This window comes from Carassius carassius, chromosome 1 (assembly GCF_963082965.1).
Source record: "Carassius carassius chromosome 1, fCarCar2.1, whole genome shotgun sequence".
Lineage (NCBI taxonomy): Eukaryota > Metazoa > Chordata > Actinopteri > Cypriniformes > Cyprinidae > Carassius > Carassius carassius.
This window is the reverse complement of record NC_081755.1, coordinates 8,844,422-8,857,500: the sequence shown is the minus strand read 5'-3', so window position 1 is coordinate 8,857,500 and position 13,079 is coordinate 8,844,422. Positions and strand designations below refer to the sequence as shown.

At 40.9% G+C, this 13,079-nt stretch overlaps 4 non-coding genes across 4 annotated transcripts; all 4 read left to right on the top strand.

The window, feature by feature from the left end:
* Positions 1-335: 335 nt before the first annotated feature.
* Positions 336-407, top strand: trnap-agg (transfer RNA proline (anticodon AGG)). Its single transcript has one exon. It is a non-coding gene; the product is annotated as a tRNA-Pro (tRNA).
* Positions 408-2,479: 2,072 nt separating this feature from the next.
* On the top strand, positions 2,480-2,551 carry trnap-cgg (transfer RNA proline (anticodon CGG)). The gene has a single exon. It is a non-coding gene; the product is annotated as a tRNA-Pro (tRNA).
* Positions 2,552-4,305: 1,754 nt separating this feature from the next.
* On the top strand, positions 4,306-4,377 carry trnap-agg (transfer RNA proline (anticodon AGG)). Its single transcript has one exon. It is a non-coding gene; the product is annotated as a tRNA-Pro (tRNA).
* A 1,512-nt stretch (positions 4,378-5,889) lies between these two features.
* trnap-agg (transfer RNA proline (anticodon AGG)) lies at positions 5,890-5,961 on the top strand. The gene has a single exon. It is a non-coding gene; the product is annotated as a tRNA-Pro (tRNA).
* The last annotated feature ends 7,118 nt before the right edge of the window (positions 5,962-13,079 follow it).

Below are 13,079 nucleotides of genomic sequence, written 5' to 3'. Positions count from 1 at the left end.
AAGACCGATGTCACCTGACCCTCTGTGGAGAAGCAGTACAGACCTCAGACAGCTTCTCATCAGCAAGATTTGCGTGACAGTGCCACAATGTAGACTTCTGCTGTTAAATTCAGCTCTTGTGCTTTGTCGTTGATATTTTAATCAACATTACTCTACAAAGGTAGGCCAAGCTAGAGCTGGTAGGTAAAAATTGAGTTTCTCAGAAATCTGGTCAGTGCATTTGGTCAGAGCTCTATTTCTGCCCTTGTCAGCTAAGAGGCAGGATATTGGAGCGACCGTAGCATCGAACAGAGTGAAATACGTGGCAAAGTGGCCTCCACTGAGCAGCAATTTGTGGCTCGTTGGTCTAGGGGTATGATTCTCGCGTAGGGTGCGAGAGGTCCCGGGTTCAAATCCCGGACGAGCCCTCTTCTGTCTTTGCAGCATCTTTTCTTGAGCAGTTTCAGTCCATTCTGCCATCCCGGGTCAATCATACGCCACTGTCAATTAAGACTAAAGCTGCGTCTGCATGTTTTCATGCCCACTTCTCTCTGCTCTTCTTAGTTCTTAATCTGCAGTTTAAACTTTGACTTGACATTTTTCCAAAAATTGGTTTGGGAATGCAGCCCAAGCTGTGGAGATATGGCAAAAAATAGATTCTTGGATCACTTTACGGCCCTGTGAGCCTTCATCTTGCGTTTGCTAGTTGCAGGAGAATCTGAGGGCTTGTTGGTGTTGGGGCGTGTTTTTTTTTCTTCTATTGCTGTATGGGAGCAAGTGGATCCAAGTTAAAATCCCAGATAAACCCGCTTTGCAGCTCCTTGTTTTGAGTAGTGTCTGGTTACATGGTGGCTCGTTGGTCTAGGGGTATGATTCTTGCTTCGGGTTTGAGAGGTCCTGGGTTCAAATCCCGGACGAGCCCACATTGAGCATATTGCTGAGAAGTATCAGTCATTTCTGCCTTCTTTCGGCCAATAATACTCCTGCATGTTTTCGTGCTGATTTCTCCCTGTTCGTAGTTCCTCATCTCCAATTTAAACTTTGTACAACACTTCGCTCTTTGGGTTCCCGCGCTTTCACTGAAAGGTGGGGGTGTGTCTAAGATGGTTCAGATCGGCTGCCATGCAGGGTAGCCGTTTGTGGTTGACTGGAGGCTCGTGTCCTTTGCTTTGATGTTTTTCTCAATATTGGTTTACAAGGGTCGGAGAGCATTACACTGAACATTTAAAGGTCCTAGGTTCGATCCTGGGTTTACTCAGAGTGGAGCCGTGAATGCTTTTCGGACACCATTCTGATGCTTGCTGGTTAGTTGCTTTCCGCAGAGCCTCCTTGAATATTTTCTACACTTCAAACAGATGTGCAGACACTGTTGGTTCCATGGTGTAACGGTTAGCACTCTGGACTCTGATCCAGTGATCTGAGTTCAAATCTCGGTGGAACCTTCAAGAGTCTGTCTGGCTGTGCTTGGCAAGGAGGAGATTTGGGGTATGTCACAACTTTCTCTGTGGCAGTGTGTCTTAAAATGTATTGCTACAGTGGCCTCCTTTTATCATGGCCTCCAAACAATCTAGAACTCACATAAAACTGAGCTGGAACTAAATTGAGAAGACCGATGTCACCTGACCTTCTGTGGTGAAGCAGTACAGACCTCAGACAGCTTCTCATCAGCAAGATTTGCGTGGCAGTGCAACAATGTAGACTTCTGCTGTTAAATTCAGCTCTTGTGTTTTGTAGTTGATATTTTAATCAACATTATTCTACAAAGGTAGGCCAAGCTAGAGCTGGTAGGTAAAAATTGAGTTTCTCAGAAATCTGGTCAGTGCATGAGCTCTATTTCTGCCCTTGTCAGCTAGAGCTGGTAGGTAAAAATTGAGTTTCTCAGAAATCTGGTCAGTGCATGAGCTCTATTTCTGCCCTTGTCAGCTAAGAGGCAGGATATTGGAGCGACCGTAGCATCGAACAGAGTGAAATACGTGGCAAAGTGGCCTCCACTGAGCAGCAACTTGTGGCTCGTTGGTCTAGGGGTATGACTCGCTTAGGGTGCGAGAGGTCCCGGGTTCAAATCCCGGACGAGCCCTCTTCTGTCTTTGCAGCATCTTTTCTTGAACAGTTTCAGTCCATTCTGCCATCCCGGGTCAAACATACGCCACTGTCAATTAAGACTAAAGCTGCGTCTGCATGTTTTCATGCCCACTTCTCTCTGCTCTTCTTAGTTCTTAATCTGCAGTTTAAATTTTGACTTGACATTTTTCCAAAAATTGGTTTAGGAATGCAGCCCAAGCAGTGGAGATATGGCAAAAAAATAGATTCTTGGATCGCTTCACAGCCCTGTGAGCCTTCATCTTGCGTTTGCTAGATGCAGGAGCATCTGAGGGCTTGTTGGTGTTGGGGCGTGTTTTTTTTTCTTCTATTGCTGTATGGGAGCAAGTGGATCCAAGTTAAAATCCCAGATAAACCCGCTTTGCAGCTCCTTGTTTTGAGTAGTGTCTGGGTACATGGTGGCTCGTTGGTCTAGGGGTATGATTCTCGCTTCGGGTGTGAGAGGTCCCGGGTTCAAATCCCGGACGAGCCCACATTGAGCATATTGCTGAGAAGTATCAGTCAATTCTGCCTTCTTTCGGTCAATACTACTCCTGCATGTTTTTGTGCTGATTTCTCCCTGTTCGTAGTTCCTCATCTGCAATTTAAACTTTGTTCAACACTTCGCTCTTTGGGTTCCGGCGCTTTCACTGAAAGGTGGGGGTGTGTCTAAAATTGTTCAGATCGGCTGCCATGCAGGGTAGCCGTTTGCGGTTGACTGGAGGCTCGTGTCCTTTGCTTTGATGTTTTTCTCAATATTGGTTTACAAGGTTCAGAGAGCGTTACACTGAACATTTAAAGGTCCCAGGTTCGATCCTGGGTTTACTCAGAGTGGAGCCGTGAATGCTTTTCGGACACCATTCTGATGCTTGCTGGTTAGTTGCTTTTCGCAGAGCCTCCTTGAATGTTTTCTACACTTCAAACAGATGTGCAGACACTGTTGGTTCCATGGTGTAACGGTTAGCATGCTGGACTCTGAATCCAGTGATCTGAGTTCAAATCTTGGTGGAACCTTCAAGAGTCTGTCTGGCTGTGCTTGGCAAGGAGGAGCTTTGGGGTATGTCACAACTTTCTCTGTGGCAGTGTGTCTTAAAATGTATTGCTACAGTGGCCTCCTTTAACTATTGCTCTTCTATTGCTCCTTTACTCTTCTATTGCTCCTTTAACTATTGCTCCTTTAACTATTGCTCTTCTATTGCTGTATGGGAGCAAGTGTGAGAGGTGTGAGAGGTCCCGGGTTCAAATCCCGGACGAGCCCACATTGAGCATATTGCTGAGAACTATCAGTCATTTCTGCCTTCTTTCAGCCAATAATACTCCTGCATGTTTTCGTGCCGATTTCTCCCTGTTCGTAGTTCCTCATCTCAAATTTAAACTTTGTACAACACTTCGCTCTTTGGGTTCCCGCACTTTCACTGAAAGGTGGGGGTGTGTCTAAGATGGTTCAGATCGGCTGCCATGCAGGGTAGCCGTTTGCGGTTGACTGGAGGCTCGGGTCCTTTGCTTTGATGTTTTTCTCAATATTGGTTTACAAGGTTCAGAGAGCGTTACACTGAACATTTAAAGGTCCCAGGTTCTATCCTGGGTTTACTCAGAGTGGAGCCGTGAATGCTTTTCGGACACCATTCTGATGCTTGCTGGTTAGTTGCTTTTCGCAGAGCCTCCTTGAATGTTTTCTACACTTCAAACAGATGTGCAGACACTGTTGGATCCATGGTGTAACGGTTAGCACTCTGGACTCTGAACCTTCAAGAGTCTGTCCTTTCTGTGTTTGGCAAGGAGGAGCTTTGGGGTATGTCACAACTTTCTCTGTGGCAGTGTGTCTTAAAATGTATTGCTACAGTGGCCTCCTTTAACCATGGCCTCCAAACAATCTAGAACTCAAATAAAACTGAGCTGGAACTAAATTGAGAAGACCGATGTCACCTGACCCTCTGTGGAGAAGCAGTACAGACCTCAGACAGCTTCTCATCAGCAAGATTTGCGAGGCAGTGCCACAATGTAGACTTCTGCTGTTAAATTTAGCTCTTGTGCTTTGTCGTTGATATTTTAATTAACATTACTCTACAAAGGTAGGCCAAGCTAGAGCTGGTAGGTAAAAATTGAGTTTCTCAGAAATCTGGTCAGTTTATTTGATCAGAGCTCTATTTCTGCCCTTGTCAGCTAAGAGGAAGGATATTGGAGCGACCGTAGCATCGAACAGAGTGAAATACATGGCAAAGTGGCCTCCACTGAGCAGCAATTTGTGGCTCGTTGGTCTAGGGGTATGATTCTCGCTTAGGGTGCGAGAGGTCCCGGGTTCAAATCCCGGACGAGCCCTCTTCTGTCTTTGCAGCTTCTTTTCTTGAGCAGTTTCAGTCCATTCTGCCATCCCGGGTCAATCATACGCCACTGTCAATTAAGACTAAAGCTGCGTCTGCATGTTTTCATGCCCACTTCTCTCTGCTCTTCTTAGTTCTTAATCTGCAGTTTAAACTTTGACTTGACATTTTTCCAAAAATTGGTTTAGGAATGCAGCCCAAGCAGTGGAGATATGGCAAAAAATAGATTCTTGGATCACTTTACGGCCCTGTGAGCCTTCATCTTGCGTTTGCTAGATGCAGGAGCATCTGAGGGCTTGTTGGTGTTGGGGTGTGTTTTTTTTTTCTTTTATTGCTGTATGGGAGCAAGTGGGCCCCAGTTCAAATACCAGATGAGCCTGCTTTGCAGCTCCTTGTTTTGAGTAGTGTCTGTGTACATGGTGGCTTGTTGGTCTAGGGGTATGATTCTCGCTTTGGGTGTGAGAGGTTCTGGGTTCAAATCCTGGACGAGCCCACATTGAGCATATTGCTGAGAAGTATCAGTCAATTCTGCCTTCTTTCGGTCAATTGTACTCCTGCATGTTTTCGTGCTGATTTCTCCCTGTTCGTAGTTCCTCATCTGCAATTTAAACTTTGTACAACACTTCGCTCTTTGGGTTCCCGCACTTTCACTGAAAGGTGGGGGTGTGTCTAAGATGGTTCAGATCGGCTGCCATGCAGGGTAGCCGTTTGCGGTTGACTGGAGGCTTGTGTCCTTTGCTTTGATGTTTTTCTCAATATTGGTTTACAAGGTTCCGAGAGCGTTACACTAAACATTTAAAGGTCCCAGGTTCGATCCTGGGTTTACTCAGAGTGGAGCCGTGAATGCTTTCGGACACCATTCTGATGCTTGCTGGTTAGTTGCTTTTCGCAGATGCTCCTTGAATGTTTTCTACACTTCAAACAGATGTGCAGACACTGTTGGTTCCATGGTGTAACGGTTAGCACTCTGGACTCTGAATCCAGTGATCCGAGTTCAACTCTTGGTGGAACCTTGTGGGTCTGTCTGGCTGTGCTTGGCAAGGAGGAGCTTTGGGGTAGGTCACAACTTTCTCTGTGGCAGTGTGTCTTAAAATGTATTGCTACAGTGGCCTCCTTTAACCATGGCCTCCAAACAATCTAGAACTCACATAAAACTGAGCTGGAACTAAATTGAGAAGACCGATGTCACCTGACCCTCTGTGGAGAAGCAGTACAGACCTCAGACAGCTTCTCATCAGCAAGATTTGCGTGACAGTGCCACAATGTAGACTTCTGCTGTTAAATTCAGCTCTTGTGCTTTGTCGTTGATATTTTAATCAACATTACTCTACAAAGGTAGGCCAAGCTAGAGCTAGTAGGTAAAAATTGAGTTTCTCAGAAATCTGGTCAGTGCATTTGGTCAGAGCTCTATTTCTGCCCTTGTCAGCTAAGAGGCAGGATATTGGAGCGACCGTAGCATCGAACAGAGTGAAATACGTGGCAAAGTGGCCTCCACTGAGCAGCAATTTGTGGCTCGTTGGTCTAGGGGTATGATTCTCGCTTAGGGTGCGAGAGGTCCCGGGTTCAAATCCCGGACGAGCCCTCTTCTGTCTTTGCAGCATCTTTTCTTGAGCAGTTTCAGTCCATTCTGCCATCCCTGGTCAATCATACGCCACTGTCAATTAAGACTAAAGCTGCGTCTGCATGTTTTCATGCCCACTTCTCTCTGCTCTTCTTAGTTCTTAATCTGCAGTTTAAACTTTGACTTGACATTTTTCCAAAAATTGGTTTGGGAATGCAGCCCAAGCTGTGGAGATATGGCAAAAAATAGATTCTTGGATCACTTTACGGCCCTGTGAGCCTTCATCTTGCGTTTGCTAGTTGCAGGAGCATCTGAGGGCTTGTTGGTGTTGGGGCGTGTTTTTTTTTCTTCTATTGCTGTATGGGAGCAAGTGGATCCAAGTTAAAATCCCAGATAAACCCGCTTTGCAGCTCCTTGTTTTGAGTAGTGTCTGGTTACATGGTGGCTCGTTGGTCTAGGGGTATGATTCTTGCTTCGGGTTTGAGAGGTCCTGGGTTCAAATCCCGGACGAGCCCACATTGAGCATATTGCTGAGAAGTATCAGTCATTTCTGCCTTCTTTCGGCCAATAATACTCCTGCATGTTTTCGTGCTGATTTCTCCCTGTTCGTAGTTCCTCATCTCCAATTTAAACTTTGTACTTTCAAGTGTAAGAAAAAAATATTTGCAGCATTTTAGTGTTATTCGTAAGTGTAATTCATGTATTGTGAAACTGCAGCTTCATGCTAACGCAAAATAATAAGGATCTGCATTCTTCTGACTTCCATTTTTCTGCGTGTACACTTTTGGCACTGTTTCAGCGCACAGATGCGGCCAAAAGTACTGCAGGTCTGTGAACATCAATTTGCAAGCGAAAGCAACAGAGTCAAGAACTGCAAAACAGATTAATTGCGTAAAATCAAACTTTGTTTAAAAAATAAACTGCTGCAAACGTCTAAATTACTTGTTGGGTGCGTAGGATAAACGCTCCCGAAATAACCTGGTTTGCACAGTTCGTCTTTCTGCGCTTACAGTTTTGGCACGATTCTATCACTGACTTAGCTTTGCAAGCGTGAAAGAGGAGGGCGGGTCCACCTTCTTCATGTAGCCAATCAAATGAGCTTCTTGCTGACTCTCGATTTACTCTTATCTGATTGGTTCAATTATCGCGCCAGTCACCAGAAGAGAAACAAACTCCTTCGTGAGTGACTTTCTGACTTGGCTCAGCATCTTCCTCGCCGCCGTTATGGTACTTTTAACGCACACACAAATATATAATAATAAACAATTGTTGTAGGCCTATATTAAAATAATTTATAAGTTGTGTAGGCTACTATTAAGCCGACTCCCGCCTCCCGTGTGTTAATACTGCATACTATGACATTCTCGGTGTTAAGAAAAACAGATTCGGCTGGTTTGGCATTTTCATTGAAAGGATGTAGGTCTATATGTTAAGCATCAGCTCAAAATTATGTATATGTTAGGCATCAGCTCAAAGGTCTAAGCATATTAAATGGTATCTGCTTTGAGCTGATGCTAAACTATATAATTAATACATTTTATAGCAAATCTATAATGTGCATGTTGCTAATTGTTATACTGCTGTCTAAATCGTAGGAACTACTAATGAATGCTGTGATGGATAGACTTCACACACGACTGACCCATCTGCTTAATCGGCCACCAGTTGATTTAGATTTTTTGGAGTTTACCTGTTCACAGGAGCTAGTTTTTTTAAGTGCAGTTTCAAGCCAGGAGGATGCAGGATTTCTACATGCTGTAATGAATGGACTTAGAGAGGTTGTGCAGGTGATTGGTGAGATCAACGACAATCACGTGTACAACATTCTAGATTTTGAATCTGGCAAGCTTGGGCGACCAAGAATAGTTTTGTCAGAGGACCGTATTGAGGAACTTATAGCCATGTCTCTACCAGTCCCATGTGTAGCAAAATTGCTGGGAGTGAGCACAAGAACCATACGCCGGAGAATGTCAGAAATAGGATTGTCAGTGAGAGACACATACAGTAGGGTTCAGGATGAAGAGCTAGACACATTAGTCACAGCAGTAAAATCCAGACATCCATATGCTGGATATAGGATGGTGAAGGGTTTGCTGCAGGCTGAGGGTCACAGAGTGCAGTGGGAAAGGATTCGGGCCTCCATGCACAGGGTTGACAGTGCAGGCATCATCTCCAGGCTGACACAGTTGGGATGTGTGGTTCGGCGAACATACTCTGTGCCTAGCCCAGGAGCACTGATGCACATTGATACAAATCATAAGCTCATTCGGTATGTATATACTCATCCTAAATTAGTCAAGGAAATGTTATTAGCTGAACCTTTTTATTTTTTATTTTTCTCCAAAACAGCTACAACATTGTGATCTTCGGGGGCATTGATGGTTTCTCTAGAAAGGTATTTAAATGTGAACAAAGGGCTATTCTGCACGGAAGTCAACTAATTATTACTACCAAACTTGCAACCATTGCTCGAGATCTATAACATGTATATTGCATATTGATGTCTGAATCACATATTGTAAAAAAAATGTTTACACAGATCATGTACCTTGGTGTTGCAACCAACAATCTGGCTTCAACAACCCTTTACTACTTCCAGTGCTCAATTGAGAGATTCGGTCTTCCACTCAGGTAAATGTTGGATTTGATTCAATTTGCGTTTGGTCTAAACCAGGGGTATTAACGCCTGGTCCAGTCCATTGTCCTGCATTAGCTTGTTTAAGTGCATTTGGTTAAAATTTTAAGTTAAACTTATTTGCAAAGAATGTAATGCATACAGTATTTAACATTTTATTCAAAGTAAAATGTTGTATAGTGTAAACCAATGTTGGTAACACTTTATAATAATGTTCAGTTGTAAGCCATTTATAACTGGTTAGTTAATGAACTTATCATTTACAAAACATTCATAAATAATTAGCAAGTGATATACTAACATTTTATGTATGTTTTATAAATTCTGTTACAAATCATTTACAAGTGATTAGTAAATGATTAACAAATCATTTATGAAACATGACTGCATTCATAAATTATTAATAAGTGATATGTTCATTATTTTATGTATGTTTTGTAGATTCAGTTATAAGTAATTTACAATTGATTAGTTAATGATTACTGTAACTAATCATTTACAAAACATGACTATGTGTTTCATAAATAAATAATACATTAAGTTACATTTATTTGTATGTTTTGCTCACATCAGATTGACTGGTTAAAGACTCATGTGTTTCAGAGAAGACAGCTGTCTATACCCTCACCAATCAGCACTTACACTGCAGTAGCCTACACACTGCAGTGTTCAACACCTGCTATAGATGTGTAAACACATGAATAAGTCATTTACAACACTTTCTGCATCCCCTAATCTAAAGTGTAAACCATTCATCACTTCTAAATGTGTTACACATCATTCATAGATAAGATCCACAGATCTTATGCCTTATTGATTCTTTAAAGGAACCGTATGTAAGATTGTGGCCAAAACTGGTACTGCAATCACTTTCAAAACATCAACATCAGTTGAGGGCTGCAACTTTTAAATGACGATATCCTGGCCGGACTACTGTTGTCAGTCATATAAGTATTTTAAATTAACACGATTTATTAATGTCTAGTGACATATCAGGGCAATTTAATGATTAATTTAAATACATTTCTTACATACAGTTCCTTTAAGTGTAAATCTACGAATGATGTGTAAGACAATTACAAGTGATGATTAGTTTACATGTATGTGTATATAAGCCATTGACAACACTTTTTGCACCCTCTAATAATTGCTACATATATACACAAAAAAACTATTTATTAAATATTTATGAAAAGCATATTCATGTTTTGTAAATTATTAGTTATTATTTTACTAATCACTTGTAATGACTTGTAACAGTTTACAAAATATACATAAAATATTAGTATATCACTTTCTAATAATTTATGAATGTTTTCTAAATGATTAGTTCATCATTAACTAACCACTTAAAAATGACTTACAACTGAATGTTATTATAAAGTGTTTTCCAAATTTTGTGAGATAGTTATTTTTAAGATGTGCTATCTAAATATTTGTTTAGGGTCAGGGGAGATCAAGGGGTTGAAAATGTAGAAGTGGCCCGTATGATGTTTTCAGTTCGAGGTACAGGAAGAAGCAGCTTCATTGCGGGGAAGAGTGTCCACAATCAAAGGTTGTACTGTTGTTATACCTATTTCAAATGTTAATTCAAAAAACAATAATGTCAATATTGTAACATAAAATTTATACATTAACAGAATAGAGAGGCTTTGGAGAGATGTCTGGGTTGCAGCCACAAACATCTACTACAATGTGCTTCATCAACTGGAGGAAGAAGGACAGCTGGATATCTCTAACCGTATGCATCTCTTCTGTTGCCACTACGTGTTTGTTCCACGACTTCAAAATCATCTGGACACTTTCCGTGATGGATGGGACAATCATCCCCTAAGTACAGAAGGAAATCTGACTCCAAATCAGTTGTGGGAGATGGGAGGACATAATTTGTGTCTTCCTGAAAATGATGAGGTGCCAATGTTTTATGATTGTATGTCTGGACATTCCATAGGCGTTAATGGTTTTTATACTGTACAAACCGTATATTCTATCCCCTTACACTGCCCCTATCCCTAAACCTACTCATCACAGGAAACATTCTGCATTTTTACATTTAAAAAAAAACCACTGCTTAGTATGTTTTTAAAGCCATTTGAAAAATGAGGACCCTCAAAATGTCCTCATAAATCACGTATTTTCCCGAGTGTCCTCATTTGCAGGTGTGTTATCATAAAAATGTCCTCAGTTGTCATGAAAACAAGTACACACACACACACACACACACATGTCTATATATATATATATATATATATATATATATATATACATACACACACAAAAACCTTTCAGTGTGTGAGGGTGTGAAGACCTTCTTAAAAAACTTTCACAGTTTAAGACAAATCAGGGACTAAGGCAGAACTATCACAAGAGATATAGTCACATTGACCATCCATCCATTGTTTCTTATTCTCAAAGTAATATTAAGCTTTAAGGGAAGGCATTATTTTCTGAAAGTTCACCAAAATAAAATATGTTTTGTCTCATTCATACAGGGCATCAACATTCCCTTGATTAACTGGGAAAGCAGTGGCCTCCCTGAAGAGCCTGAATCTGGAATCCAGGTACCAGAAATAGAGTGCCCGCTAACTGCAGAGGCATATGGGGAACTTAGGGTTGCAATGGACCCAATGGGGCCATCTGAGTGTTTTGGCCGTGATATTTATATTTCAGTTGTACAGTATGTGCAACAACATTTCAATGTGTATATGTAAAGAATTACAGTTCCAGACAAAGTCTGGTAAAATTAAGTGCTGAAGTGAAGTGGTCAGTGAAATTGTTGGTATTTGACATCTGTGTAATGTCTGAATACACTGTTAATAAAATTTTTTTTTTTGAAAAGTCTTTGAATTTAGAATTTTTTATTTACTTTTTATTTTCAGTTGTAACTCTTTTCTAAATAATGAATTGAACATTCATCATAACATTGACAGAATCACAGATTTTTTTAATGCCATTTACGATTATTTTTATTATTAATGATCTTTTAGAGGTTCTTTTAAGATCAGTCTTTGAACTGAACAGTTTGTTTTTGAATAACATTTTGGTACATTATAGATGTAACTTATGCCAAGTCATGAGATATGAATCACTTCAATTACATCATAACACTGACAAGAATGTTGAACTCGGAAAACAGCTGGATTAGGAAATGTACAGTATTTTACAACGTATGCCATTTAACAATAGTAATTGTTTTCTGAACTTTCGATTATCAGGTGGTGATGTGTTTTCTGTAGAACAATATTTTAACTCAATCTAGTCAAGTGCATAGTTCGACTAATAAGCAAACTTATGCCAATTCAACCACACCTTTACACTAACCCAAATCCAGTGTCACATGTTGCAATACAGGCCTCCAGATCCATAGAAAACTCATTAAATGTACTGTAGTGACCAGGTAAACGTAGGATTTGGAAACATGTTGATGATCTTGGATGATTAGAACGGATCACTTCAACCTTCATGCCACATGAGGGAAGCTCCCATCCGACCCAGAACTTCACAAGTTGTTGAAGTGTACCTGCACTTGCTTCGAAGCAATAGTAATAATAATTTATATTAGTAAATGCATTTGTTACATTTAAAAAAATGTCTTGATTCAACTCAGTCTCAGAATATCTATCATACCAATTTCAATGAAACGACGTAGGTACTCTGCAATGCGACATTTAATGTGAAGTGGGTATGTATCCTCATCGTCATTTTCCTCCTCCTCAGCAGGCCATACAATATTATCCAGGATAGTCTTTATTTAATTAAGAATAAACTGAAGAATTATAGATTCAACCAAAATATTTGAATGTAATCCTGTCCAATACTACATAAAATTCATGTTATAATACCTGAGCACAGCATGCAATGTCTGAGTGTCTGGGGAACATCAAAGGGACAGCATCTGGACGTTCTTGCAGCAGTGACCAAACGTTTGTGTCTTTCAAACCACGTCTGAATTGTTTGATCTGACGAATGGTCCTTCCAAGAACCTATACAACAGAATACAGACCAAATATTTAATTATAGTTTGACTGCTTTTAATTGTGGAGCAAAACAGATGTAGGTAAGATTAAAATATAAAATTACAGCATGATGCAGAAGTCGGTTGAACAGCCAATGTCTATTGTCATTTGTGACACCAGGGAGGTCCCAAGATAGAGCCAAGTCTAGGATGGCTTTCTTGTCTTGATCTGAAATTTTAGCATCTCCCTCAAGCTGTAGGAAACGTTTTCATTGTGAAATTTCAAATATAATTTTAATTGTACAGGTGATTGATAAGTGGTTTAAAATCAAACATTTGCATACCAACTGTATAGTTTCACGATGATCTAGGTCTGGGCAGTCTTGTAGCTGAATAGTGGCTGTTTCAGTTGGTCTTCCTAGTAAAACATGTATTACAGCAGGACTAATCCCTGGTAAACAAGGGCCACCATGGATGAAGGAGTGGCCAACCATCCTCCCAGCCATTAGGAAAAGGTCACTCTCCACTAGAATTTGGGATGTGGAGGGT